The sequence below is a fragment of the Monodelphis domestica genome, chromosome 7, assembly GCF_027887165.1.
Source record: "Monodelphis domestica isolate mMonDom1 chromosome 7, mMonDom1.pri, whole genome shotgun sequence".
Classification (NCBI taxonomy): Eukaryota; Metazoa; Chordata; class Mammalia; order Didelphimorphia; family Didelphidae; genus Monodelphis; species Monodelphis domestica.
Window position 1 is genome coordinate 170,561,864 of NC_077233.1, and position 24,624 is coordinate 170,586,487.

Genomic DNA, 24,624 nt, shown 5'->3' on the forward strand with positions numbered 1-24,624 from the left:
CTCCATGTACCCTTACTGACATTATTTTTATTGCCTTATGATCTGAAAATTTGCATTAATTATTTCTGCTTTTCTGCATTTGTATGCCATGTTTTTATGACCTAGTATATGGTCAATCTTTGTGAATGTGCCATATGCTGCTGAAAAGATGGTATGTTCCTTTTTGTCCCTATTCATTTTTCTCCATATATCTATTAACTCTATTTTTTCCAAGATTTCATTCACCTCTTTTACCTCTTTCTTATTTATTTTTTTATTTGATTTATCTAAACTTGATAATGGTTGGTTCAGATCTCCCACTAGTATAGTTTTACTAATTATTTCCTCTTTCAGTTCTCCTAGTTTCTCCATTAGAAATTTGGGTGCTATACCATTTGGTGCATACATTTTGATTAGTGATATTTTCTCGTTGTCTATACTCCCTTTTATCAGGATGTATTTACCTTCCCTATCCCTTTTCATCAGGTCTATTTTTGTTTTGCTTTATCAGATATCATGATTGCAACTCCTGCCTTCTTTCTGTAAGTTGAGGCCTAATAGATCTTACTCCAACCTTTAATTCGACCTTGTGAGTATATACCCACCTTATGTGTGTTTCTTTCCTTTTTTTTTAAACCTTTACCTTCTGTCTTAGAGTCAATACTGTGTATTTGCTCCAAGGCAGAAGAGTGGTAAGGGCTAGGCAATGGGAGTTAAGTGACTTGCCCAGGGTCACACAGCTGGGAAGTATCTGAGGCCAGATTTTAACCTAGGACCTCCCCTGAGCCACCCAGCTGCCCCCAACTCATGTGTGTTTCTTGAAGACAACATATGGTAGGGTTTTGGATTCTAATACATTCTGCTCTTCATCTACGTTTCATGGGTGAGTTCATCCCATTCATGTTCAAAGTTATGATTGTCACTTGTGAATTCCTTAGCATATTGATATCCTCTCCTAATTCTGAGCTTTCTTCTTTTGCTATAACCTTTTAAACCAATGTTTTACTTTAAATTAGTCCCTCTAGTACCCTCCCTTGCTATGCTTCCCTTTCTTACCCCTCTCTTTTTGTTCCCTTCTTGGTTTTTTTTAGGGGGGGTGTGCTCTGCTAATTTCCCTTCCCCCTCTCCTTCCCTCCCTTTTTGAACTTCCTCCCCCCATTCTCCCTTAGTTTTCCTTTCTCTCTTATCCTGTTGGATAAGATAGAATTCATGATCCCAATGGATCTAGATGTTCTTCCCTCTCAGATTTGATTTCACTGAGAGTAAGGTTTAAGTGGTACCAATTAGCTCTCTCTTCCTCTCTTTCTTATAAGAGAATTCTTCCCCTCTCCTTCCCATGTGTATCTTTGTGTGACAAAGATTATTCTATTTAATTTATTTCTATTTCTTCAAGTAGATCTTGTTACCATCATAGATTCCCCCCTCCCTTTTTCTTTCTTTTTGTTTTTTTTTCTCCAAATCATCTTAATGCCCCAATCTTTCCCTCTGAGTGGTTCTTCTGATTTCTCTATTAATGCATACAATTTTTGAGAGATACACATAAGATTTCCCCCATATATTAATATATATATATATATATAATTTGATCTAATTGTAGCCCTTATAGAAGAGAGTTTGACTAAAAGAAAAAAAAAACATTTTTCTCCTTTTCCCTTTCTCTCATATTTACCTTTTCGTGTTCCTCTTGCTCTTTGTGTTTGGATGTCAAACTTTCCACTGAGTTCTGGTCTTTTCTTTACAAATACTTGGAAATCTTCTATTTTGTTGAATTCATATATTTTCCCCTGGAAGTATATAGTCAGTTTTGATGGATAGCTGATTCTTGGTTGAAGACAAAGTTCTCTTGCCTTTCTGAATATCGTGTTCCAGGACTTATGGTCTTTTAGGATGGCTGCTGCCAGGTCTTGTGTTATCTTGATTGGTGCTCCTTTGTATCTGAAGTTTCTCTTTTTTGGCTTCTTGTAAGAGTTTCTCCTTAGCTTGGAAGCTCTTGAATTTGGAAATTACATTCCTGGGAGTTGTCTTTTGGGGATTTAGTATAGAGGGTGTTCTGTGAACCCTTTCAATGTCTATTTTGCCCTCTTCTTCAGGAGCTTCTAGGCAGTTTTCTTCTATTATTTATTGTAGTATGGCTTCAAGATTTTTATTCATCTCTGGTTTTTCAGGTAGACCAGTGATTCTCAAATTGTCTCTCCTTCCTCTGTTTTCCTGGTCTATCACCTTGTCAGTGAGATATTTTATATTTTCTTATAATTCATTAATTTTTTTACTTTCCTTTATTAATTCTTGCTGTTTTGCAAGATCATTGTCTTCCAGTTGCTTAATTTTCATCTTTAAGGACTGGTTTTGCTTTTCAGTTTGGTCTGCCTTGCTTTTTGAGGCTTCCAGATGTTTCTCCAATTGGGAGTTCTTGTCTATCAGACTGTTGACCTCTCTCTGAATTTTTCCCCTTTTTTCTTGCCAGAAGGTTTCCATCTTTTGGATAAGCTCCAATTTGAGTTCTTCCAGAACTTGTGGACAATTTCCATTTTGGGGGGGAGGTTTTGATTTTGTTTGAATTTCATCCTCTTTTCCCTCTGTCACCTGGGTTTTCCCTCTCTAAAAGTTTTCAAGAGTCGCTTTTTTCCTGTTCTTCTTGGAGGGTTGGTCTGGGGCTCAATGAGCCATCCTTTTGGTGGTTTTCCCTTTCCTTTTTAGTCAGAAATCTGAGTGAGATGGGCAGGTTTTCTGTGAAGTTACATGGCGGGGCTTTTGACCTCAGGCAGGTTCTGGCGTCTCCGCAGTGTCCGCAGTTTGCTAGAGCACCTGAGGTCTGTGCTCTCCAGTGCTTAGGGGTCTCCTGTGAAACCGCTCTGAGATGTAGTTCCCTGGCAGTCCGTATCAGTTCCCAAGGACCCTGGTGTGCCCCCCACTCACTACAGCGAGGAGCAGGGTTTTTGCCTCAGGCAAGCTCTTGAGTCTCCACAGCATCCACAGTTTGCAATAGCACCCGCGGTCTGTGCTCTCCAGTGCTCAGGAGTCTCCTATGTAACCACTCTCAGGGGTAGTTCCCTGGTAGTCCTAGTTAGATCCTAGGGACCCTGGTGTGCCCCCCACTCACTCACTACAGAGACGTCCCTCACTCACTTGCTGTCTCTGGTGAGCACGCTGGTCCCGACTGTAGTTCAGTAGGTGAGGTGGGGGGGAGGGTAGTTCAGATCACATTTGGGTGTGAGCCTTTTCTCCTTTTTATAGTGTGGGAATGCTCGAACCCCACGTACCTTCATTGCTGCAACCTACTGTAGAGTCCCTCCGTTCTTCCAAAGATGATTTCTATGTTCTTTTAAGGTAGTCTATTTCGTTGGGTGCTGGGGAGAGGAAGCTATTCACATCTAGATTGCAACCATGTTTACCGGGAAATCCAATTGTAAGGTTTTTTAAATTTTTATTTAAAAACCCTTACCTCCAAGGCAGAAGATTGTTAAGTGTTAGGTAATTGGCATTAAGTAACTTGCCCAGGGTCACACAGCTAGGAAGTGTCTGAGGCCACATCCGAACCCAAGACCTCCTGTGTACAGGTCAGGCTCTCAATCCATTGAGCCACCTAGCTGCCCTCAAGGTTTTTTGGTTTTTCTTTGAAAGCCATATATTAACATTATCTACGTTTTATTGCCATTTTATTTATCTTGTTAAAAATTTCCTAGCTACATTTTAATTTGTTTATGGTGGGAACAGAATGTTTAATACCTCTACCTTACAGGATATCACTGGGTGATTTGCCAATTATCAGTTAATGCATCTTCAGGGAACAAACATGTTTTAATTTTAACCCTAGTCAAATATATTTAGGAAACTAAATGTACTTTTTAAAGCAATCAAGTGTTTAAATTAAAATATATATATATGAATTTTTCTATTTTCTTTGCATTACTGTTTCCTCCACTAGAATTGCTAATTAGCATTACAATGTGTTACATTGTTGTTAATATCTTTCTAGGTGAGTCCCTTATTTAACATACACTTTTGAATTTAGTAGGAATCAAGGAAAGCTAGCCCAGCACAGGCTTTGTATCAAGCCTAGAGCACAACTGAAAAGATCACTTTAAATAGGGTACTTTCAATCAAGAAACATTTGACTGAGCTAAAGGTGATTTTCCTGTAGCTTAGAGGAGTAGAATTGACCAACTGAAATTTGAGTAAACTCAGCCACTGAAGTGTTTTTCATGTTGTCCATGGATCATTTTTAACTGTAACATTGTACTAGGAGAAAATTAAATTTATCAAGATGATTAGTAACATATCAGACTGTAGAATTTATTAAAGTTTTAATCAGTTGTATAGAAATAGAAAAAATAAAATTATGGAGGAGACTCAAAGACAGTAAAAAGGAGTTTAAAGCATTGCAAATATAATCTCAACCAATTCATTTTAATATTCATTTGTATGGAAAGCTGGATGTTACTATAGATATTTTCTAAATTTTAAAAATAACTATCTCCTATATATTTAAATGGGAAAAGCTCAGTGAGTAAAGTAGTTGACTCCCAAGAAGTAAATGTAAGAAAAATGTTCAAAATGATAAAACACCAGAGATCATCCATACACATTGCTAACTACAACTATTTTATCTGCTAAGTGTTTTGTAACCTTTCCCCCCTTCTTTCCAGGAAGCCATGGTCTTAAAAGAAAACTAGCCAGAAAACTCATTTCAATCTGAGGAACTAATTAATGAACTTGGAATTTGTTAAAGAATTTGTTAATTGTTATATAGTATTCTTCGTTACTCCATGTTTCAGCCAAATTGGCCTATTTATAGCTATTCCCTATTCCATCTCCTGCTTCTATGACTTTGCCTAGACCCTCTCCCAAGCTGGAATGTTCTCCTCCCTACCTCTGCCCCTCATGTTGTATGCCTGTGAAACCTGGCCAGTATACCAGTGCCATTCCAGGAAATTAATTCACTTCCATTTGAATCATCTTAGAAAGATTCTGAAGTTCATCTAAAGTACCAGACACCAAGGTCCTTTTGTCAAGCATCCAGATTCTATTGCAGAGAACTCAACTTCAGTGGGCTACCCTTGTTGTTCAGATGTCAAATACATCTTTGTGTAAAGACTGTTTTACAAGAACATACAAAGCAAGTGGGAAATGATAAAAGGGTTCTTTCAAGGTCAATCTGAAGAACTTTGGTCTCAATCGTGAGACATGGGAGACACTAGCACAGGACCATCCAGCTTGGCATGTCTGTATCAAAGAAGGCACTATGCCCTATGAACAAAGCAAATTGCAGTAACTAAAAAAAAAATGAGATGTGCAAATTCAGAGACCTCTTCATCCTAAATGTTCATATAGGCTATTTTGCAGTAGAGCCTTCTAAGCTCATATTGGTCTGATCAGCCATAGTTCGACATACTATACATTGATCCCAACATAGTTATATCATTTTGGTTCTCTTTGAGTACAAAAAGACAACCACCAACTACCTGAAACCCATGACCTTGTTTTCATTTTTATTTATTTTGGGTTTTTTTTGGTTTTTATCTTTTTTCAGACTACATGTTGATACAATTTTTAATAATAATTTTCTGACATTATGTAATCCATGTTCTCTCCCTCTCTCCCATCTCTCCTCGTCCCTACACTAGAGAAAAATTTATGGAGAAAACAAATTGAAGAATGGTATACTTCAATCTGCATTTAGACTCCTATCAATTCCTTTATGATGGTGGATAGCCTTTTTATCATGAGTCATTTGGAGTTGTGTGACCTTGTTTTTAAAAACTACTAGCTGGTTTCTGCTATATATTTTGTTTTTTTTGCATTTAAAAAACCATTATTTTGAGAAGGGATCTATAGACTTCACCAGGTTAGCAGAAGTGTTGAGAAGATTTAAATTGTTCCTGTATTATTTTCTTATTCATCCTATTTACAAATAATTGAGTTTGTCTTGTAATTGCTTTTGTCCTATAACTGCCTAAGTCATGGTTCTTTGTCTCTGAATTTGGTTCAGAATTCAGCTGGTTGGTAATGAGTCTACTTTGTAAATCCAACTCTCCTGTGATTGGCTGATCTATTTTTGCCTCAGGAAACTTTTGCTTACCTTGAAGAATGCATGTGAAGGCCGGGGATTTGGATTCTAATATCTTTAGCCACCAAACTATCCTTCAGAGATGTCCAGCTTACTGTCCAGATCTTGCACTTGGGCTCCAACAATAAGTATTTCTTAGTCTCATGAGAGAAGAAGAGGGGTTCTTACTAGCCCCTATTATCAAACTTTCTACAAATTATGTTATTACCTATGCCTCAGCTCTGTAACCAGTTATTTTGTATTCAATCCCATGCTGTCATCTATATTGTTAAATCCTTTGTTCTTTACTCCCCAAAAATCTATAAAAAGGAGCTGTCTATCCACTCTGGGTCTTTGGTATGAATGGAGGCAAGCCATTGATCCGTTTATTGGCAGGTAGTGTGCCCCTGCTAATAAATATTATCTTGCACAGAGATCTACCTTAGTTTACCCTTTAGTTAAAATTCTACTATAAGTGTCCATGACACAAAAAGGGTTAAAAACTCCTTATCTTGTCCAATCCTTTTATTTTAAAGATGAGGAAACCTAAGGCCAAAGAGGCAGAATTACTCTTTTCTTTTATTTATGCTCTCATTGCACATTCCTTTACCAAGCAGAAAAATACAAAAGATCAGTTAGCATTTCTTAGATATTAAGGGCTTACATCTATTATTTTAATGGATATTTTGTGATTTGATGAAAAGAAAACATTATATACCCAAGAAGTGGCTATAGAGTGTTATTCTTCTAGCTTAAAATTTGAAATATAATAATTTATTGACTTTGTTTTAGGCATGATCTCTAGAGTACAGGCCAAATGATTAGAACTAAAAGTTATTGGCTCTACTTTATTATCAGAGTTTAGTACAAGTAAGAACAGTTCTCTGAGTTTCCTTCAAATGGAGATTGTGGCACAGAAACTTGGGCTATGGCATGTCAGGTCACCAGATATAACTACAACATATAATCTGTATGTAATGAGTTATCAATAAAGTCAAAATACTGCATGCAATTACTAAAACTAATTTAATTATTTAAATAAGGTGTTGACACTTGAAAGAAATTAAAACTGGGAAAATGTAAACACATTGAACTTCGACAGTTTCTTAAAGTTTAGCTGATTTAACTAGTCTTATAAGAAGGCCAAATCAGCTTCCATCTCCTCTTATCTAGCAAATGTGATCATTTTTCCCCAAGGGAAAAAGCATGACAGTATCAGCATGGGTTTAGGGGATGTATCTTTTGTAGAATATTAGGGAGCAGGATAGTGAGAGATTACAGGCTGTTTGATTTCACAAATCATGAAAAAGGATCAGAGGGGAAAAGCAACTTTGCAGAAAACTGGGTGAGAGAAAATAAGCCAAGTCATTCCAAAACCATATATAAAAATGAAACTAGAAGGGTAACAAATAGATGGAAAATAGATTTACCACTATTTTTTTTAGCAATCCATTCTTTTTTTTTTTAACCCATACCTTCCATCTTAGAATCAATACTAAGTATTGGTTCCAAGGCAGAAGAGTAGTAAGGGATAGGCAACTGGGTTTAAGTGACTTGTCCCAGGTCATATACCCAGGGTGGCCCTGAGGCTAAATTTGAACCCAAGACTTCCCATATCTTGGCCTGGCTCTCAATCCATTGGGCCACCTCGCTATCCCATGAGCTATCCATTCTAATCATGACAGTGGAATTGTGATATCTGTACTGTAATGCCTCAGTACCTCACATGGAGAAAGTAGAAAAAACATTCAAGAAGATAAAGTTAAGAAGAACTGTACCTGAACTAAATACAGAAGAAATATGTGCTGAAAGCAATATAACTTTGGGAATACTTGGGAATCAATTTTTAAGGTATATCAAAGATGGTAAGATTCAAATGGAGATCATTTGTTCACAACAGGCGCTGATTTGTATGTGGTCTTGAAATTTCTGGATTGTACCTCTCCAGTAGCCTTACTTTAATGGGCTATAACCTTTATTGAACACAGTCAGTTGCTTATTTAGCATGTAGAACTCATTGCTTACTTCGCATGAAATCCTTTAAAAAAAAAAACTAACAACAAATGTAAAACCCAGTGGAATTGCATGTCAGCTACAGGAAGGGGTGTGGGGAGGGGTGGAGGGAGGGAAAGAATATGATTCTTGTAACCAAGGAATAATGTTCTAAATTGAATAAATAAAATGTTCTAAAAAAACTAACTAACAAAGCCTGACCTTCTACTTTAGAATCAATACTGTGTATTGGTTCCAAGACAGAAGAGTAGTAAGATTAGGTAATAGGAGTTAATTGATTTACCCAAGATCACACAGGAAGGAAATGTCTGGGCCTAGATTTGAACCCAGGATCTCCTGTCTCTAGGCCCAACTCTCAATTTACTAAGCCAACTAGTTGTTCCCTTGTATGAAGTCTTAAATGAAGTACTAAGTTGAGACCAGGTATACAGAATGCCAGGACTCAAGATGACATGATTAAGTTGGAATGAGGGTCTTAAAAAGGATCTGAGTAGAAATAGAAAAGGACTCTAGGGACCTTAAATTCCTAATGGCTATATCTTTTCTCACCTTATGGATACTGAGGGTCCTCATCTCCTTCTGCTTTATTCATATAAGATCCCAAGGTCTGATTTTCCTCTGTCAACTTTTAAGCCTCTTTTTTCATTTCTTCTTGCATTGCTTTCCTTTCTCTTCTAAATTTTTTCTCTGCCTTTCTTAATTGATTTTTGAAGTTCTTTTTGAGCTCTTCCAGAATATGTGTCCAATTCATATTTTTCTTTTGGACTTTGCATATGTTTGTTTTGCTTTCACTGTCCCCATCTGTGTCTATAACTTGCTCTTTGTCTCCATTAAAATTCCCTATAGGTGTTTTTTTTGTTGTCTGTTCATTTTCCCAAACCTTTTTTTTTTTGGGTAGGCTCTGTTCTCTGGGTAGTTATGGTACCCTCTTAAACTTTCATCCTTCCTTGATGCTAGCCTTAGGTTTATTTCTGGGTTTCTGCCAGTTTTAGTTCTTCCAAGATGGCATGAAGTAACTAAGAAGATTATATTGTCAGACAACAAGCATTTACTAAGCTCCTGCTAAGTGCCAGGCACTGTCCTACGTACTGGGAATAACTTCTTTCCCTTTCTGTAAAGGGGAAAAAAAACTAGTCCTCACTTTTATGAAGCTCACGGCTATTGGAGCAACAAAAGGAAGAATTATGTAAAACAAGATATATACAGCATAGCTTGTGTGACCCTTAAAAATTTCTAGACCCTACTTCATAGGGTTAGGATTGTAAACCTTAAAAATTCCCCATTGGGACCATTCCCCATTTGGGCAGTGAAGCAACTTAGATCAGAAATGTGAGAACTCTACTTAGATCAGAAATGTGAAGACCTCTATTCCACCCGTACTTAAGCCTGCTTTAGGGGAAAAAACTCCTTGCTGAACAATGAAAAGTACTTAAACCCATACTTAAGCCATGCCTATTTTAGGACTAATACAAAAAGGGTGCTAAGTACATATAAAGGTCAAGCAACTTGTGAACTTATAAGGAGCAAAGAAGGGAAAACTTACTCAGAGATTCTAGTCTACTCAGGTGTGAATTACTCAAAAGATTAGTCTACTCAGGTGTGAACTAAGAATGGTCTGTCCTTTGAAAAACGTCTACTGTGATTGGTAGATGGGAGAACTTAGGGGAGGTGACATAGGAGAAAATTCCCTTTATAAGGAGAAGAGCAGTCTGTTGAAGGACAGTCTCTGGCTGGAACTCCCTTTGAGGAGGACTCTGGCTGGAACTCCCTCTAAGGAGACTCTGTCTCTCCCAGGTCTCTCTCGGGACAGTCAGCTGGGAAGTCTGAATTGCAGCTGGTGCCTCTCTGATCACTAGAATCCTTGCTTGGACAGATCTTGTGGTGAGTGATTAAAGACTGATCTCTCTCTTAAGATTCAGGTCTAGGCCATGTTGGATAAGGCCCTTCATACTTATTCCTTTTTTATTCTCTCTCTCCTTCTTTAATTCCTCATTGTATTAACTAATTAAAATCTCTATAAAACCCAGTTGACTTGGGTATATATTTAATAATTGGGAATATTTCCCTGGCAACCACCTTATATTTGATTTTAAAACAAAACACTGTAGTGAAAACATATTTTCAATGGCAACAACCATTTTAACTATAACACTTGGACCTGGAAGAAGTCAAAGAAGTTAGGAGACAAAGATAAGGAAGGAGAATATTCTAGGTATGGGAGACAATAAATTAAAATGTCCAGAGAAGCCAATGTCACTAGATTGCAGAGTACATAAAGGTGAATACATTGAAAGAAATTTGGAAAAGTAGAAAGGGGCCAACATAAAGGACTTTGAATGACAAAAAGGATTTTATATTTGATCCTAGAGGTGATAGGAAGCCACTGGAGTTTAATGGATAGGGAAAGCATAGTTAGACTTGTGCTTTTTTTTTTTTAATTGGGTGATTTAGAATATTTTTCCATGGTTACGAGACTCATGTTCTTTCCCTCCACTCTCCCCAAACCCCTTCCGTAGGTGGCATGCAATTCCACTGGATTTAACATGTGTCAATGATCAAGACCTATTTCCATATTATTAATATTTGCACTAGGTTGATCATTTAGAGTTTATATCCCCAATAATATCCCTATCAACCAATGTGGTCAAGCAGTTTTTCTTCTGTGTTTCTTTTCCCACAGTTCTTCCTCCAGAATGGTTGGATCAATTCACACCTCCACCAGCAATGCATTAATGTCCCAATTTTGCCACATCCCCTCCAACATTTATTACTTTCCTTTGCTGTCATGTTAGCCAGTCTGCTAGGTGTGAGGTGATACCTCAGAGTTGTTTTGATTTGCATTTCTCCAATTATAAGAGATTTAGAACACTTTTCATGGGCTTATTAATAGCTTTGATTTCTTTATCTGAAAATTGCCTATTCATGTCCCTTGCCCATTTATCAACTGGAGAATGGCTTTATTTTTTGTATAATTGACTTAGCTCCTTATAAATTTGAGTAATTAGACCTTTGTCAGAGGATTTTATTATAAAGATTGTTTTCCAATTTGTTGCTTCCCTTCTAATTTTGGTTGCATTGGTTTTGTTTGTACAAAACCTTTTAAATTTAATGTAATCAAAATGATTTATTTTGTATTTTGTAATTTTTTTCTAACTCTTGCTTGGTCTTAAAATCTTTCCTTTCCCAAAGATCTGACATGTATACTATTCTGTGTTCACCTGATTTACTTATAGTTTCCTTCTTTGTATTCAAGTCATTCACCCATTCTGAGTTTATCTTAGTATAGGGTGTGAGATGTTGATCCAAATCTAATCTCTCCCACACTGTTTTTAGATTTTCCCAGCAGTTTTTGTCAAATAGTGGATTTTTGTCCCCAAAGCTGTGATCTTTGGGTTTATCAATAGACAGTCTTGCTGAGGTCACTTACTCCAAATCTAGTCCACTGATCCTTCTCTCTCTTATCCAGTACCATATTGTTTTCATAACCACTGCTTTATAGTACAGTTTAAGATCTGGTACTGCTAGGCTACCTTCACATTTTTTTTCATTATGTTCCTTGATATTCTTGATCTGTTGTTCTTCCAAACAAACTTTGTTGTTATTTTTTCTAATTTAGTAAAAAAGTTTTTTGGTAGGTTGATGGGTATTGTGAATCTTAAAATTTCTCAGACTTGTGAATCTTAAAAATTCTCAGACTCTACCTTAGAACATTTTTGGTTAAGGCTGCTATTCCCTTATTTTTCAATGAAGGGACTTTAGTCAGGAATGTAGGTGGGAACTCTAACATAAACTGTTACAGTTAAAAGAGTGGTTGCCATAAACTGTGACCGCAAAAATATGGTTTCACAACTGAATTGCCAAAACTGTAAAGATAATTTTTAGTGTCTTGATTTTATATTAAAAATAAAGTGGTCGCCATGGAAAATTTCCCAAAACATGAAAATACCCAAGTCAGCTAGATTTTTATGGAGATTTTAATTAATAAAAGTAAAGGAATTTTAGGAAAAGGAGAGAGAATAAGAGAACATGGCCTAGGCCTGAGCCTTAAGAGAGAGACTAAGTCAGTCTTTAATCACTCACCACAAGATCCAAGCAAAACTCTAGTGTTCAGAGAGACCCTCCAGTTTAGCTCAGGAAACTGAACTAAGTTCAGCCACCAAGAGAGAGACCAGCCTCCAATTCAGCTCCCAAGCTGCATCCTTTTTCTCAGAGGCCTAAACCCCTTCCTTTTAAAGAAAATTTTCTCCTATGTCACCTCCCCTAAATTTCTACATCTACCAATCACAGTAGACGTTTTCCAAAGGACTGACCATTCTTAATTCACACCTGAGTAGACTGATCTTGTCCTTTGCAAGCAAGTTGCCTGATTAATTTGATCTTCATAGGTACTTAGCACCCCTTTGTTTTATATCTAAAAATAGACCTAGCTTAAGGGTTCTTGCTTCACTTTAAGTATGGGTTGGGGACATTTCATTGTTCAATCAGGAGTTTACAACTTTATCTTCCCCTAAAGTATGCCTAAATATCCCATGCTCGCTTGGATTTTGGCAAGATAAGTGAAGTGGGAGAGGGATGATGAGCTTGCCCCTTGATGGGGGAAATTTCACCCCCTTTTAGCATGGAAATGCCCTAACTTCCCACCTTTCATACTGTGCCCTACTGTGGTACTCCTTCACTCATTTGACTTTGGTCTTGTTGTTTTGAGGCACTGTCTTGACTAGTGGAGAGGAAAAGAAGAGCTCTACTTCTACTCTGGAGCCATCTTTTCCCAGAAATCAGACTTGTGCTTTAAGAGGATCACTTTGACAGCTGTGTGGAGGATGAGCTAAAGTGAGGAGAGGCTTGAGGCAGGGAGTCCAACAGTCTAGATATGAGATGTTCATGTCCTCTGTCAAGGTGGTGGCAGTGTCAGAGGAAAGACATTATAAGTGTAGAATCATCAAGACTTGGATATCAGAGTTGAGAGAGTGTGGAGTCGAGGATGATAGCTAGATTATGAACCTACTGTCAGGAGTGTGGTAACTTCAACAGTAATATTGTAAATATTCAATAAGCCTCTGATATATGAATGTCAAACAGTGTATCTTATAAAAGTTTAAATGGAAGCAGGGAATTCTTATAGATGGGTGGAGTGAGGGAGTTCCTCCAGATCCTCCTGTTGATGAATGTTTCTTTGCTGATTTAATAAAACTCTAAAACACTCTAAAAGTCTCTTCATTGAGATTCAGAGACAGTCCAAAGAGATCATCTTAGCAAGCTATACTGGAAAAACTCAACCATCCAAATCCTTCTTTGACTGAAATCTTGCTTACATTGCTGATGGTTTTGGGAAGCAGTGTAGTACAGTGGAGAGTGCTTGACTTGGAGTCATAGAACAGAGTGAAATTTTACATATTATTACTTGTGTAAGTGAACAGATCACTTACCTCTTTGGCTCTGAGATTCCTCATCTGTAAAATAAAATAATTGGATTAGATTACTTTCATACTTGTTTCCAGTTCTAAGTCTATGATCCTATGATCTAATGAGATGAAACCTGCATATTGTATAGATTATGACAAGCAGTGGATAACAGCCACTGAATTGGCCCATCAGTAGCTATATTTTGGGTTGGCAGAATTGAAGGAAAGGAGGAGAGTGGGTTAGACTGTATTTTGATTTACTCCCTTTAAATCTAAGGCAGTATCAGCATTGAAATTATATAAATACTTAGTGTATGTATGAATATATTTAGGTATAAGAATAAAAGGTATTCCTAAAGCTGTTTCTCAGTTTTTCAATGACTCTTCCACAGAATTCAGCTTGTGGGTTCATCATAAGGTGATACATGTTCTTCTGAAGCAGCTCTCCATGAGCCAAATTGATAAATGCCATAAAAATACTAATTTTTTAATTTCTTTTTTCTCCATGTTTCCAAACTACATGTTAAAATGCTGGAGTAGAAACTGGATAAGCATTTATTAGGCTATGCAGAGAGGATTTGTTCTTTGGGTTTTTATTGGAACTAGATTACTTCTTAACTGACTTTTAGCTTTCAGATTCTGTTAGTATGTAAAATGCAATTTGGCACAACCCCACCTTTCCAGCCTTTTCACTTATAACTCCTCTTCTGTTTTTTTCCTATTCTTTCCTGTTCTTTATATGTCCTTTATTACTTCTTTCAGAAAGACTTATCTGATTCCGTTCCTTACCTCTGCAACACATTATAACTACCTGATTTTGAATCTTACATAATATTTAATTTTTTAATTCTGTAATGTCCTTAGCTTATAAATATTCTGTAATATAGCTGCCTGAGACATTGACCTCTTTGAAAGAAGGGATTGTGTCTTATCTAAACTTTATATCTCTTCCAGAGCATACTGTATAAACCAGTGATGACGAACCTATGGCACACATGCCAAAGATGGCATGCAGAGAACTCTCTGTGGACATACATGCTGCCCTCCCTACTCTTATTCCCCCAGAGTTTGTTACTAGAAAGGCAGAGGGACTCAGGAGGAGCTGCTCCCCTCATCCTCTTCACTGCTTCTGACATTTTTTCACATCCCCAACCCCTCTTCCCAGCAGACCAATGGGAGCACAGAGGGGATAAGGTGGGTGGCTCACAGGCAGCAGAACTGGAGGGGAGCAGAGTGCTTGGGCCATTTCCCTCCCCCACTCTACACTTGCTGAGGACATTCCTCACTTCACCCACTCCTCTATCTTGCAGCCCAATAAGAGTGCTTTCTCCCTCCCTTGTGTGAGGTAAGGGGGGGGGGGGACATGCCTTATACTCATGGCGGGGCATGGCACATAGTCTCTAAAAGGTTTGCCATCACTGGTATACCTTATAGGTATTTAAACCATATGCAGCCATCCCCCATTATATCATGGTTCACTTATCACAGCTTTACTATATTGTAGGTTAAAATATATATATATATATATATATATATATATATAAATCTGCATCTCAGAGTGTTTGCTATATCATGGGATTTTGCAGGTGAATACTATACTATACCCAATGGAAATGCAGTATGCCACTACCACTTGTGCAAGTTTGCCAACATGAGATTGTACACGGCACACTAATGGCTGATGGAATAAAGGTAACCAATCACATCACTATGTTCTGTATCTTTGGTTCTGATTGGCTCAGTGACTGTAGCATTGGCCTGTTTACTCTCCCACACTGTGCCCATACATTCAGAAAGTGTTTAAGAGCATATGAAATGTTTACAAGAGTGTGGGAAAGGTTGATAAGAATGTGAAAAAGGTTTATAGGAGAACAGGAAGAGTTTATAAAGCCTTAAATATATATAAATAATAAAATAAATATAATGCCACTACTTTGCGGATTTTCACCAATCATGGGGTTCTCTGGAACATAACTCCTGTGATAGGTAAAGGATCACTGTTTGTCAATTGAAATACAGATTCATTATTTATTATTCTAAGCTTCTGGACCAGCAGTTCTCAACCTCTCAATTTGTAGCAATGAGAATACATAATGCATATCAAGTATTTACATTCCGAATCATAACTGTAGCAAAATTACAGTTTTGAAGTAGCCACCAAAATAATTTTTTGGTTTGGGGTCACTGCCACATGAGGAACTGTATTGCGGGGTCACGGCATTAGAAAGGTTGAGAACCACTGTTCTAGACAGAGAGCCTGATGAGACAATTAATATCTGTTACACTGTCCAGGTATAGAGTAAGCAATACCTAGACCAGACCAGTAGAAATGGAAAAGGGGCAAATTTGAGAGACATTGTACAAAAGTCATTGTAAGAATCTGGTAACTGATTGGACTTTAGTGTAGCTTGATGGGTTAATAACAATAATAATAATAGTAATAATAGCTAACTTTGTATAACACTTAACTGCTCTGCCAGGCACTGTGCTAAGTATTTTACAATATCTCATTTGATTTTCAGAACAACTCAGGGAGGTGGGTGCTATTATTACCCCCCCCCCCAATTTAAAGATGAGGAAACCAAGTCAAACAGATTAAGTGTCTTGCCCAGGGTGTAACAGTTAAAATTTAGGGAAACTGAGGCAGGTAGAAATTAGTTTCTCTCTACAAGGAGTATTATATTTTTATGAAGTTTATTAAAGGTTAAGGATTAAAGAAAATACAGAATAAAAAGCACATGCCTAGGCCAGAGAGGCCTAGACAAGATAACCTCACATCATGAAAGAGACACGTCTGCTCCAAAACGGAAGTCCAAAAGAGAGAGAAAAAGCCTTTGCAATCAGGTTAAATACCTTCTCGATCTCAACCCACGTGAGAATTCAAAGCATTCTGGGGAAGTGGAGCAAGGGCTTCTGGGGATTGAAGTCCAGAGTTCGAGTCTATTTTTAAATTCCTCCGTTTGATTCTTATTGGGAAATGTTTCCCCAAAAAGGATCATGAAAACATAATCAATTTAAAGATTACAATAATTTGAGATTGAGGAAAAGAAAAAAAAAACAACCAATAATTGCTAGACGCATTGACAAAAAGTTAGGGGGCAGTCCCCTTTGGCATGAAAGTATACATACAAATAAATTTTCAATCAACCACACCCAACGTTCATTTTTGTGCAGCTTGTGGTCTGGAGGCTTCTTCATTGTGTCTTCTCCAACAGTTCAGTTCTGGATTCAGAGAGGTATCATCTTTCTTTACCTAAAATTCTTCTCAAAAAGAATTTAAACTTTGCAATTTAAATAATGATATTTTTTACAAGGGTCACAATTGCCAATAAGTTTCTTGAAGTCTGATATGAAGTAATATTTTCCTGACTAGGCCCTCTATCCCACTCCAGGTGCTCTATCCATTTTACTGTCTATTTGCATAATATAGAAAACTATCTCATTTTACAGCAAGGTGACCTTCAAATGGCTATATAACTTAGGGTGACATCATAAACAAAAAAGAGGAACAACAAAGATATAATAAATAATAGAGTTCATGGCCAAACAGGGAATAGAGGATCATGTTTGATTATATATAATTTTTTTAAACCCTTACCTTCCTCCTTGGAATCAATACTACGTATTGGTTCCAAGGCAGAAGAGTGGTAAGGGTTAGGCAATGGGGGTTAAGTGACTTGCCCAGAGTCACACATCTGGGAAGTGTCTGAGGCCAGATTTAAACCTAGGACCTCCCGTCTCCAGGCCTGGCTCTCTATCCACTGAGCTACCCAGCTGCCCCGATTATATATAATTTTAAAGATTTTGAATAAGCAAAACCAATATAGCTAAAATTGGAAAAGAAGCAGACAAATGTGGAAACAATTTTTATAACAAGTTACTCTGATAAAGGTTTCTGAGATATATAGGGAACTTGATTTAAATTTATAAAAATAGGAACTGATAAAATTTATAAAGGTTATGAATACACAATTTCAAAAGATGAACTCTATAGGCACAGAAAATTGCCCCAAATCATTATTAATTTAGAGAAATGTTCATTAGAGCAACACTAAGGTTCTACCTCCTACTCAACAGGTTGACAAAATTGACTAAAAAAGGAAAATGATAATTGCTTGGAGGGATTATGGGAAAACAAGTTCATTAATGTACTGTTGGTACAACTCTGAAGTGGTCTAGCTATTTTGGAAAGCAATTTAGAATTATGCCCCCAAAGTTATAAAATTGTGCATATCTTTTGACCCAATAATAATACTCCTAGATATATATCTCCAAAGAAGTTAAAGAAAGAGGAAAAAAACACATAAGTGTAAAAATATTTGTAGTGGTTCTTTTTGTGATGTAAAAGAACTAGAAACTGAGGGGTGCCCATTGATTGGAGAAAAGCTAAAAAGTTATGGCATATGAAAGTAATGGAATACTATTGTGTTATAAGAAATAATGAAGAGGGCGGTTTCAGAAAAACCTGAGAAGACTTATATGAACCGATGCAGAATTAAGTTGAGAGGAACCAAAAGAACGATTTATATAATAATGGTATTGTAAAGACAAATGAAGAATCTGAGAATTCTGGTTAGTGTATTTGTCAACCACAATTTCAGAGGACTCATGATGAAACATGCTACCCACCTCCTGACAGAGAGGCAATAAACTTAGGTAGCATGTAGAGACATACTATTTTGGGGGCAGGACCAATGCATTTGGGAACTCAATATTGTTCCAGGGCTTCCACAATTCTCCTAATTGACCATCCTGGGTTATCTAAGTTGAGCCCTCTGCTCTTTTGGTTTTCATACAAAGCCTTGTAGGTTGGACTTGCTCCAGGCCTTCTATTATCTAGTTGTCCTGGGAGGCTACCTTGCCTCAAAAATAGTTTTGATGCCTGACGCCTTTTTGCTAATGGGTTTCAGGACAACATTTTTAAAAGTTTTATCATATATATATATATTTTTAATATTTTATTTTTTAAAAATATTTTTCCGTAGTTACATGATTCATGTTCTTTCCCTCTTCTCTTCCCTCTGCCTCATGAAGCTGACAAGTAATTCCACATAGTTATACATATATTATCATTCAAAACCTCTTTCCATATTATTTTTTATAATAGAGTAATCTTTTAACATCAAAACTCCAAAACATATACCCATATATATGTGATAAATCTTTGTTTTCTTCTGGATTTCTACTCCCACAGATCTTTCTTTGGTGTGGATAGCATTCCCTCATAAGTCTCTCAGGATTGTTCAGGACAACTTTTTTTTGCAGTTCTGGGATTAAAAAAGTCATGTGGTGTATTTTCTCATTATATTTCTTCATTATTATTCATTCAGGGTTTTGCTAGTATAGGTATTTGGGAGCCAGGAGGTCTGCTTCCCATTCATATGGCTATTTTGGCTGGAAGAGTCACCTTGATTTTCATGAAATGCTTTCAACTATACTGTCCACCTCTGGTTTGTAGATGGCAACACAGGTGATTATCTTCTTCTTCAAACAATATTTTCTATTTTAAGAGTTAAAATTGGTTTTGGTCAAATTAAGTTATAAAAGTTGTTGTAGTTGCTGTTTATAAAAATTAACTCTTAAGTCCTAAAGCTGTTAGTAGCTTTAGTAGCTTTATTACAACAAAGCAGAGATAGTAAAGGGGGAAATATAGAAAGGAGGTAGAAAATATTGCCTAGCTAAATACCCTAAGTCTGGATCCTAGTGACTCCTCACCATAGAGAGTGTCCCACCTAAGACAGGGGAAAAGCCAAAAAGCCAGTGTCTCTGACCAGGGTCTCCTCAACCGAAGCGAGTCGCCAAAGCCAAAGTCCTCGAGCCACAAATGCAGAATCACTCTTTCAGAAAGAGCCACCAACACAATAGAATTCCTCCAATGCAGAAGACACCAACATAGAATCAATCCAACACAGAATGAATGCTCATTTCTTCAGTCTCCCCTTTTGCTGTTTTTTTTTTAAATATATTTTATTTGATCATTTCCAAGCATTATTCGTTAAAGACATAGATCATTTTCTTTTCCTCCCCCCCACCCCCCATAGCCGACGCGTAAGTCCACTGGGCATTAGATGTTTTCTTGATTTGAACCCATTGCTTTGTTGATAGTATTTGCATTAGAGTGTTCATTTAAAGTCTATCCTCTGTCATGTCCCCTCAACCTCTGTATTCAGGCAGTTGCTTTTTCTCGGTGTTTCCACTCCCATAGTTTATCCTTTGCTTATGAATGGTGTTTTTTTTCTCCTGGATCCCTGAAAGTTGTTCAGGGACATTACACCGCCCCTAATGGAGAAGTCCATTACGTTCGATTATACCACAGTGTATTAGTCTCTGTGTACAATGTTCTCCTGGTTCTGCTCCTCTCGCTCTGCATCACTTCCTGGAGGTTGTTCCAGTCTCCATGGAACTTCTCCACTTTATTATTCCTTTGAGCACAATAGTATTCCATCACCAACATATACCACAGTTTGTTCAGCCATTCCCCAATTGATGGGCATCCCTTCGTTTTCCAGTTTTGGGCCACCACAAAGAGCGCAGCTATGAATATTTTTGTACAAGTCTTTGTGTCCATTATCTCTTTGGGGTACAGACCCAGCAGTGCTATGGCTGGATCAAAGGGTAGATATTCTTTTGTCGCCCTTTGGGCATAGTTCCAAATTGCCCTCCAGAATGGTTGGATCAGTTCACAACTCCACCAGCAATGAATTAATGTCCCTACTTTGCCACATCCCCTCCAGCATTCATTACTTTCCTTTGCTGTTATGTTAGCCAATCTGCTAGGTGTGAGGTGATACCTCAGAGTTGTTTTTTTTTTTTTAATATATTTTATTTGATCATTTCCAAGCATTATTCGTTAAAGACATAGATCATTTTCTTTTCCTCCCCCCCACCCCCCATAGCCGACGCGTAAGTCCACTGGGCATTAGATGTTTTCTTGATTTGAACCCATTGCTTTGTTGATAGTATTTGCATTAGAGTGTTCATTTAAAGTCTATCCTCTGTCATGTCCCCTCAACCTCTGTATTCAGGCAGTTGCTTTTTCTCGGTGTTTCCACTCCCATAGTTTATCCTTTGCTTATGAATGGTGTTTTTTTTTTCTCCTGGATCCCTGAAAGTTGTTCAGGGACATTACACCGCCCCTAATGGAGAAGTCCATTACGTTCGATTATACCACAGTGTATTAGTCTCTGTGTACAATGTTCTCCTGGTTCTGCTCCTCTCGCTCTGCATCACTTCCTGGAGGTTGTTCCAGTCTCCATGGAACTTCTCCACTTTATTATTCCTTTGAGCACAATAGTATTCCATCACCAACATATACCACAGTTTGTTCAGCCATTCCCCAATTGATGGGCATCCCCTCGTTTTCCAGTTTTGGGCCACCACAAAGAGCGCAGCTATGAATATTTTTGTACAAGTCTTTGTGTCCATTATCTCTTTGGGATACAGACCCAGCAGTGCTATGGCTGGATCAAAGGGTAGATATTCTTTTGTCGCCCTTTGGGCATAGTTCCAAATTGCCCTCCAGAATGGCTGGATCAGTTCACAACTCCACCAGCAATGAATTAATGTCCCTACTTTGCCACATCCCCTCCAGCATTCATTACTTTCCTCTGCTGTTATGTTAGCCAATCTGCTAGGTGTGAGGTGATACCTCAGAGTTGTTTTGATTTGCATCTCTCTGATTATAAGAGATGTAGAACACTTCTTCATGTGCTTGTTAATAGTTTTGATTTCTTTATCTGAGAACTGCCTATCCATTTCCCTTGCCCATTTATCAATTGGAGAATGGCTTGATTTTTTGTACAATTGATTTAGCTCATTATAAATATGAGTAATTAAACCTTTGTCAGAGGTTTCTATGAAGATTTTTTCCCAATTTGTTGTTTCCCTTCTGATTTTAGTTATATTGGTTTTGTTTGTACAAAAGCTTTTTAGTTTGATGTAGTCAAAATTATTTATTTTACATTTTGTGATTCTTTCTATATCTTGCTTGGTTTTAAAGCCTTTCCCCTCCCAAAGGTCTGACATGTATACTATTCTGTGTTTACCCAATTTACTTATGGTTTCCTTCTTTATGTTTAAGTCACTCACCCATTTTGAATTTATCTTGGTGTAGGGTGTGAGGTGTTGATCTATTCCTAGTCTCTCCCACACTGTCTTCCAATTTTCCCAGCAGTTTTTATCGAATAGTGGATTTTTGTCCCAAAAGTTGGGATCTTTGGGTTTATCGTATACTGTCTTGCTGAGGTCGTTTTCCCCCAGTCTATTCCACTGATCTTCCTTTCTGTTTCTTAGCCAGTACCAAATTGTTTTGATGACTGCTGCTTTGTAATATAGTTTGAGGTCTGGGACTGCAAGGCCCCCATCATATGTGTTTTTTTTTCATTATTTCCCTGGATATCCTTGATCTTTTGTTCTTCCAAATAAACTTTGTTATGGTTTTTTCTAAATCAGTGAAGAAGTATTTTGGTAGTTCAATGGGTATGGCACTAAATAGATAAATAAGTTTGGGTAGGATGGTCATTTTTATTATATTGGCTCGTCCTATCCATGAGCAGTTAATGTTTTTCCAATTGTTCAAGTCTAGTTTTAGTTGTGTGGCGAGTGTTTTGTAGTTGTGTTCATATAGTTCCTGTGTTTGTCTTGGGAGATAGATTCCTAGGTATTTTATTTTGTCTAAGGTGATTTTGAATGGGATTTCTCTTTCTAGTTCTTGCTGCTGAGCTGTGTTGGAGATATATAGAAAAGCTGATGATTTATGTGGGTTTATTTTGTATCCTGCAACTTTGCTAAAGTTGTTGATTATTTCAATTAGCTTTTTGGTTGAATCTCTAGGATTCTTTAAGTAGACCATCATGTCATCCGCAAAGAGTGATAACTTGGTCTCCTCCTTGCCTATTCTGATGCCTTCAATTTCTTTATCTTCTCTAATTGCTACTGCTAGTGTTTCTAGTACAATGTCAAATAGTAGAGGTGATAATGGGCATCCTTGTTTCACTCCTGATCTTATTGGGAATGCATCTAGTTTATCCCCATTGCAGATGATATTAGCTGTTGGTTTTAGATATATACTGTTTATTATTTTTAGGAATGACCCTTCTATTCCTATGCTTTCTAGTGTTTTTAATAGGAATGGGTGTTGTATTTTATCAAAGGCTTTTTCTGCATCTATTGAAATAATCATGTGGTTCTTGCTAGTTTGCTTGTTGATGTGGTCAATTATGTGGATGGTTTTCCTAATGTTGAACCAGCCCTGCATCCCTGGTATGAATCCTACTTGATCATGGTGAATGATCCTTCTGATCACTTGCTGGAGTCTTTTTGCTAGTATCCTATTTAAAATTTTTGCATCTATATTCATTAGGGAGATTGGTCTATAGTTTTCTTTCTCTGTTTTTGACCTGCCTGGTTTTGGAATCAGTACCATGTTTGTGTCGTAAAAGGAGTTTGGTAGAACTCCCTCTTTGCTTATTATGTCAAATAGTTTGTATAGTATTGGGGTTAACTGTTCTCTGAATGTTTGATAGAATTCACAGGTGAATCCATCAGGCCCTGGGGATTTTTTCTTAGGAAGTTCTTTGATGGCTTGATGGATTTCAATTTCTGATATGGGATTATTTAAGAATTCTATTTCCTCTTCTGTTAGTCTAGGCAGTTTGTATTTTTGTATATATTCATCCATTTCTCCTAAATTGGTGTATTTATTGCCATATAATTGAGCAAAGTAATTTCTAATGATTGCCTTAATTTCCTCCTCATTGGAGGTGCTGTCCCCCTTTTCATCTTTAATGCTGTGAATTTGCTTTTCTTCCTTCCTTTTTTTAATTAGATTGACCAGTACTTTGTCTATTTTGTTTGTTTTTTCAAAGTACCAGCTTCTTGTCTTATTTATTAAATCAATAGTTCTATCACTTTCGATTTTATTAATTTCTCCCTTAATTTTTAGGATTTCTAATTTGGTTTTCTGCTGGGGGTTTTTAATTTGATCGCTTTCGAGTTTTTTCAATTGCATTTCCAATTGATTGATCTCTGCTCTCCCTTGTTTGTTAATATGAGCTTTCAGGGATATGAATTTGCCTCTGATTACCGCTTTGGCTGCATCCCAAAAGGTTTGAAAGGATGTTTCGCCATTGTCATTTTCCTTGATGAAATTATTAATTGTTTCTATGATTTCTTCTTTAGCTAAACGGTTTTGGAGTATCATATTGTTTAATTTCCAATTGGTTTTAGATTTGGTTTTCCATGTACCATTACTAATCATTATTTTTATTGCCTTGTGATCTGAGAAGGCTGCATTCATTATTTCTGCTTTTTTGCATTTGTGTGCTATGTTTCTGTGACCTAATGTATGGTCAATTTTTGTGAATGTGCCATGTGGTGCTGAGAAGAAGGTGTATTCCTTTTTATCCCTATTTATTTTTCTCCATATGTCTATTAATTCTAATTTTTCTAAGATTTCATTCACTTCTTTTACCTCTTTCTTATTTATTTTTTGATTTGATTTATCTAAATTTGATAATGGTTGGTTTAAGTCTCCCACTAGTATGGTTTTATTGTCTATTTCTTCCTTCAATTCTCCTAGTTTCTCCATTAGAAATTTGGGTGCTATATTATTTGGTGCATACATGTTGATTAATGATATTTCCTCATTGTCTAGAGTCCCTTTTAACAGAATATAATTACCTTCCCTATCCCTTTTGATCAGGTCTATTTTTGCATTGGCTTTATCAGATATCATGATTACCACTCCTGCCTTCTTTCTATCAGTTGAGGCCCAGAAGGTCTTACTCCATCCTTTAATTCTGACCTTGTGGGTGTCAACCCGCCTCATGTGTGTTTCTTGAAGACAACATATGGTAGGGTTTTGGATTCTAATCCATTCAGCTATTCGTCTACGTTTTATGGGTGAGTTCATCCCATTCACGTTCAAAGTTATGATTGTCATTTGTGGACTCCCTGGCATTTTGATTGCCTTCCCTAATTCTAACCTTTTCTTCTTCGGCTCTACCTTTTAGTCCAGTGATTTACTTTGAATCAGTCCCCCTTGTCCCCTCCCTTGATGTTTCCCTTTTTAGTCCCTCCCTTTTTCTTCCCTCCCCCTCCCCCCTCTCTTTCCCTCCCTTTTTGTTCTCCCTCTCCCCCTCCCCTCCTTGGTTTTCCCTTCTCCTTACCCTTGTTGGGTAAGAT

At 37.2% G+C, this 24,624-nt stretch overlaps 1 protein-coding gene across 7 annotated transcripts in view; it reads left to right on the top strand.

Moving 5' to 3' along the window:
* Nucleotides 1–24,624, top strand: part of LOC100028308 (phospholipid-transporting ATPase FetA-like) — a 266,846-nt gene that overhangs the window by 31,849 nt on the left and 210,373 nt on the right. Inside the window, exon 3 of one of the 7 annotated variants that reach the window (XM_056806042.1) lies at nt 491–568. The exons of the other annotated variants lie outside the window; for them this stretch is intronic. The gene's annotated coding sequence lies outside the window, so the exon portion shown is untranslated. The remainder of the gene's footprint in view (nt 1–490; nt 569–24,624) is intronic. 7 annotated transcript variants of the gene reach the window in all.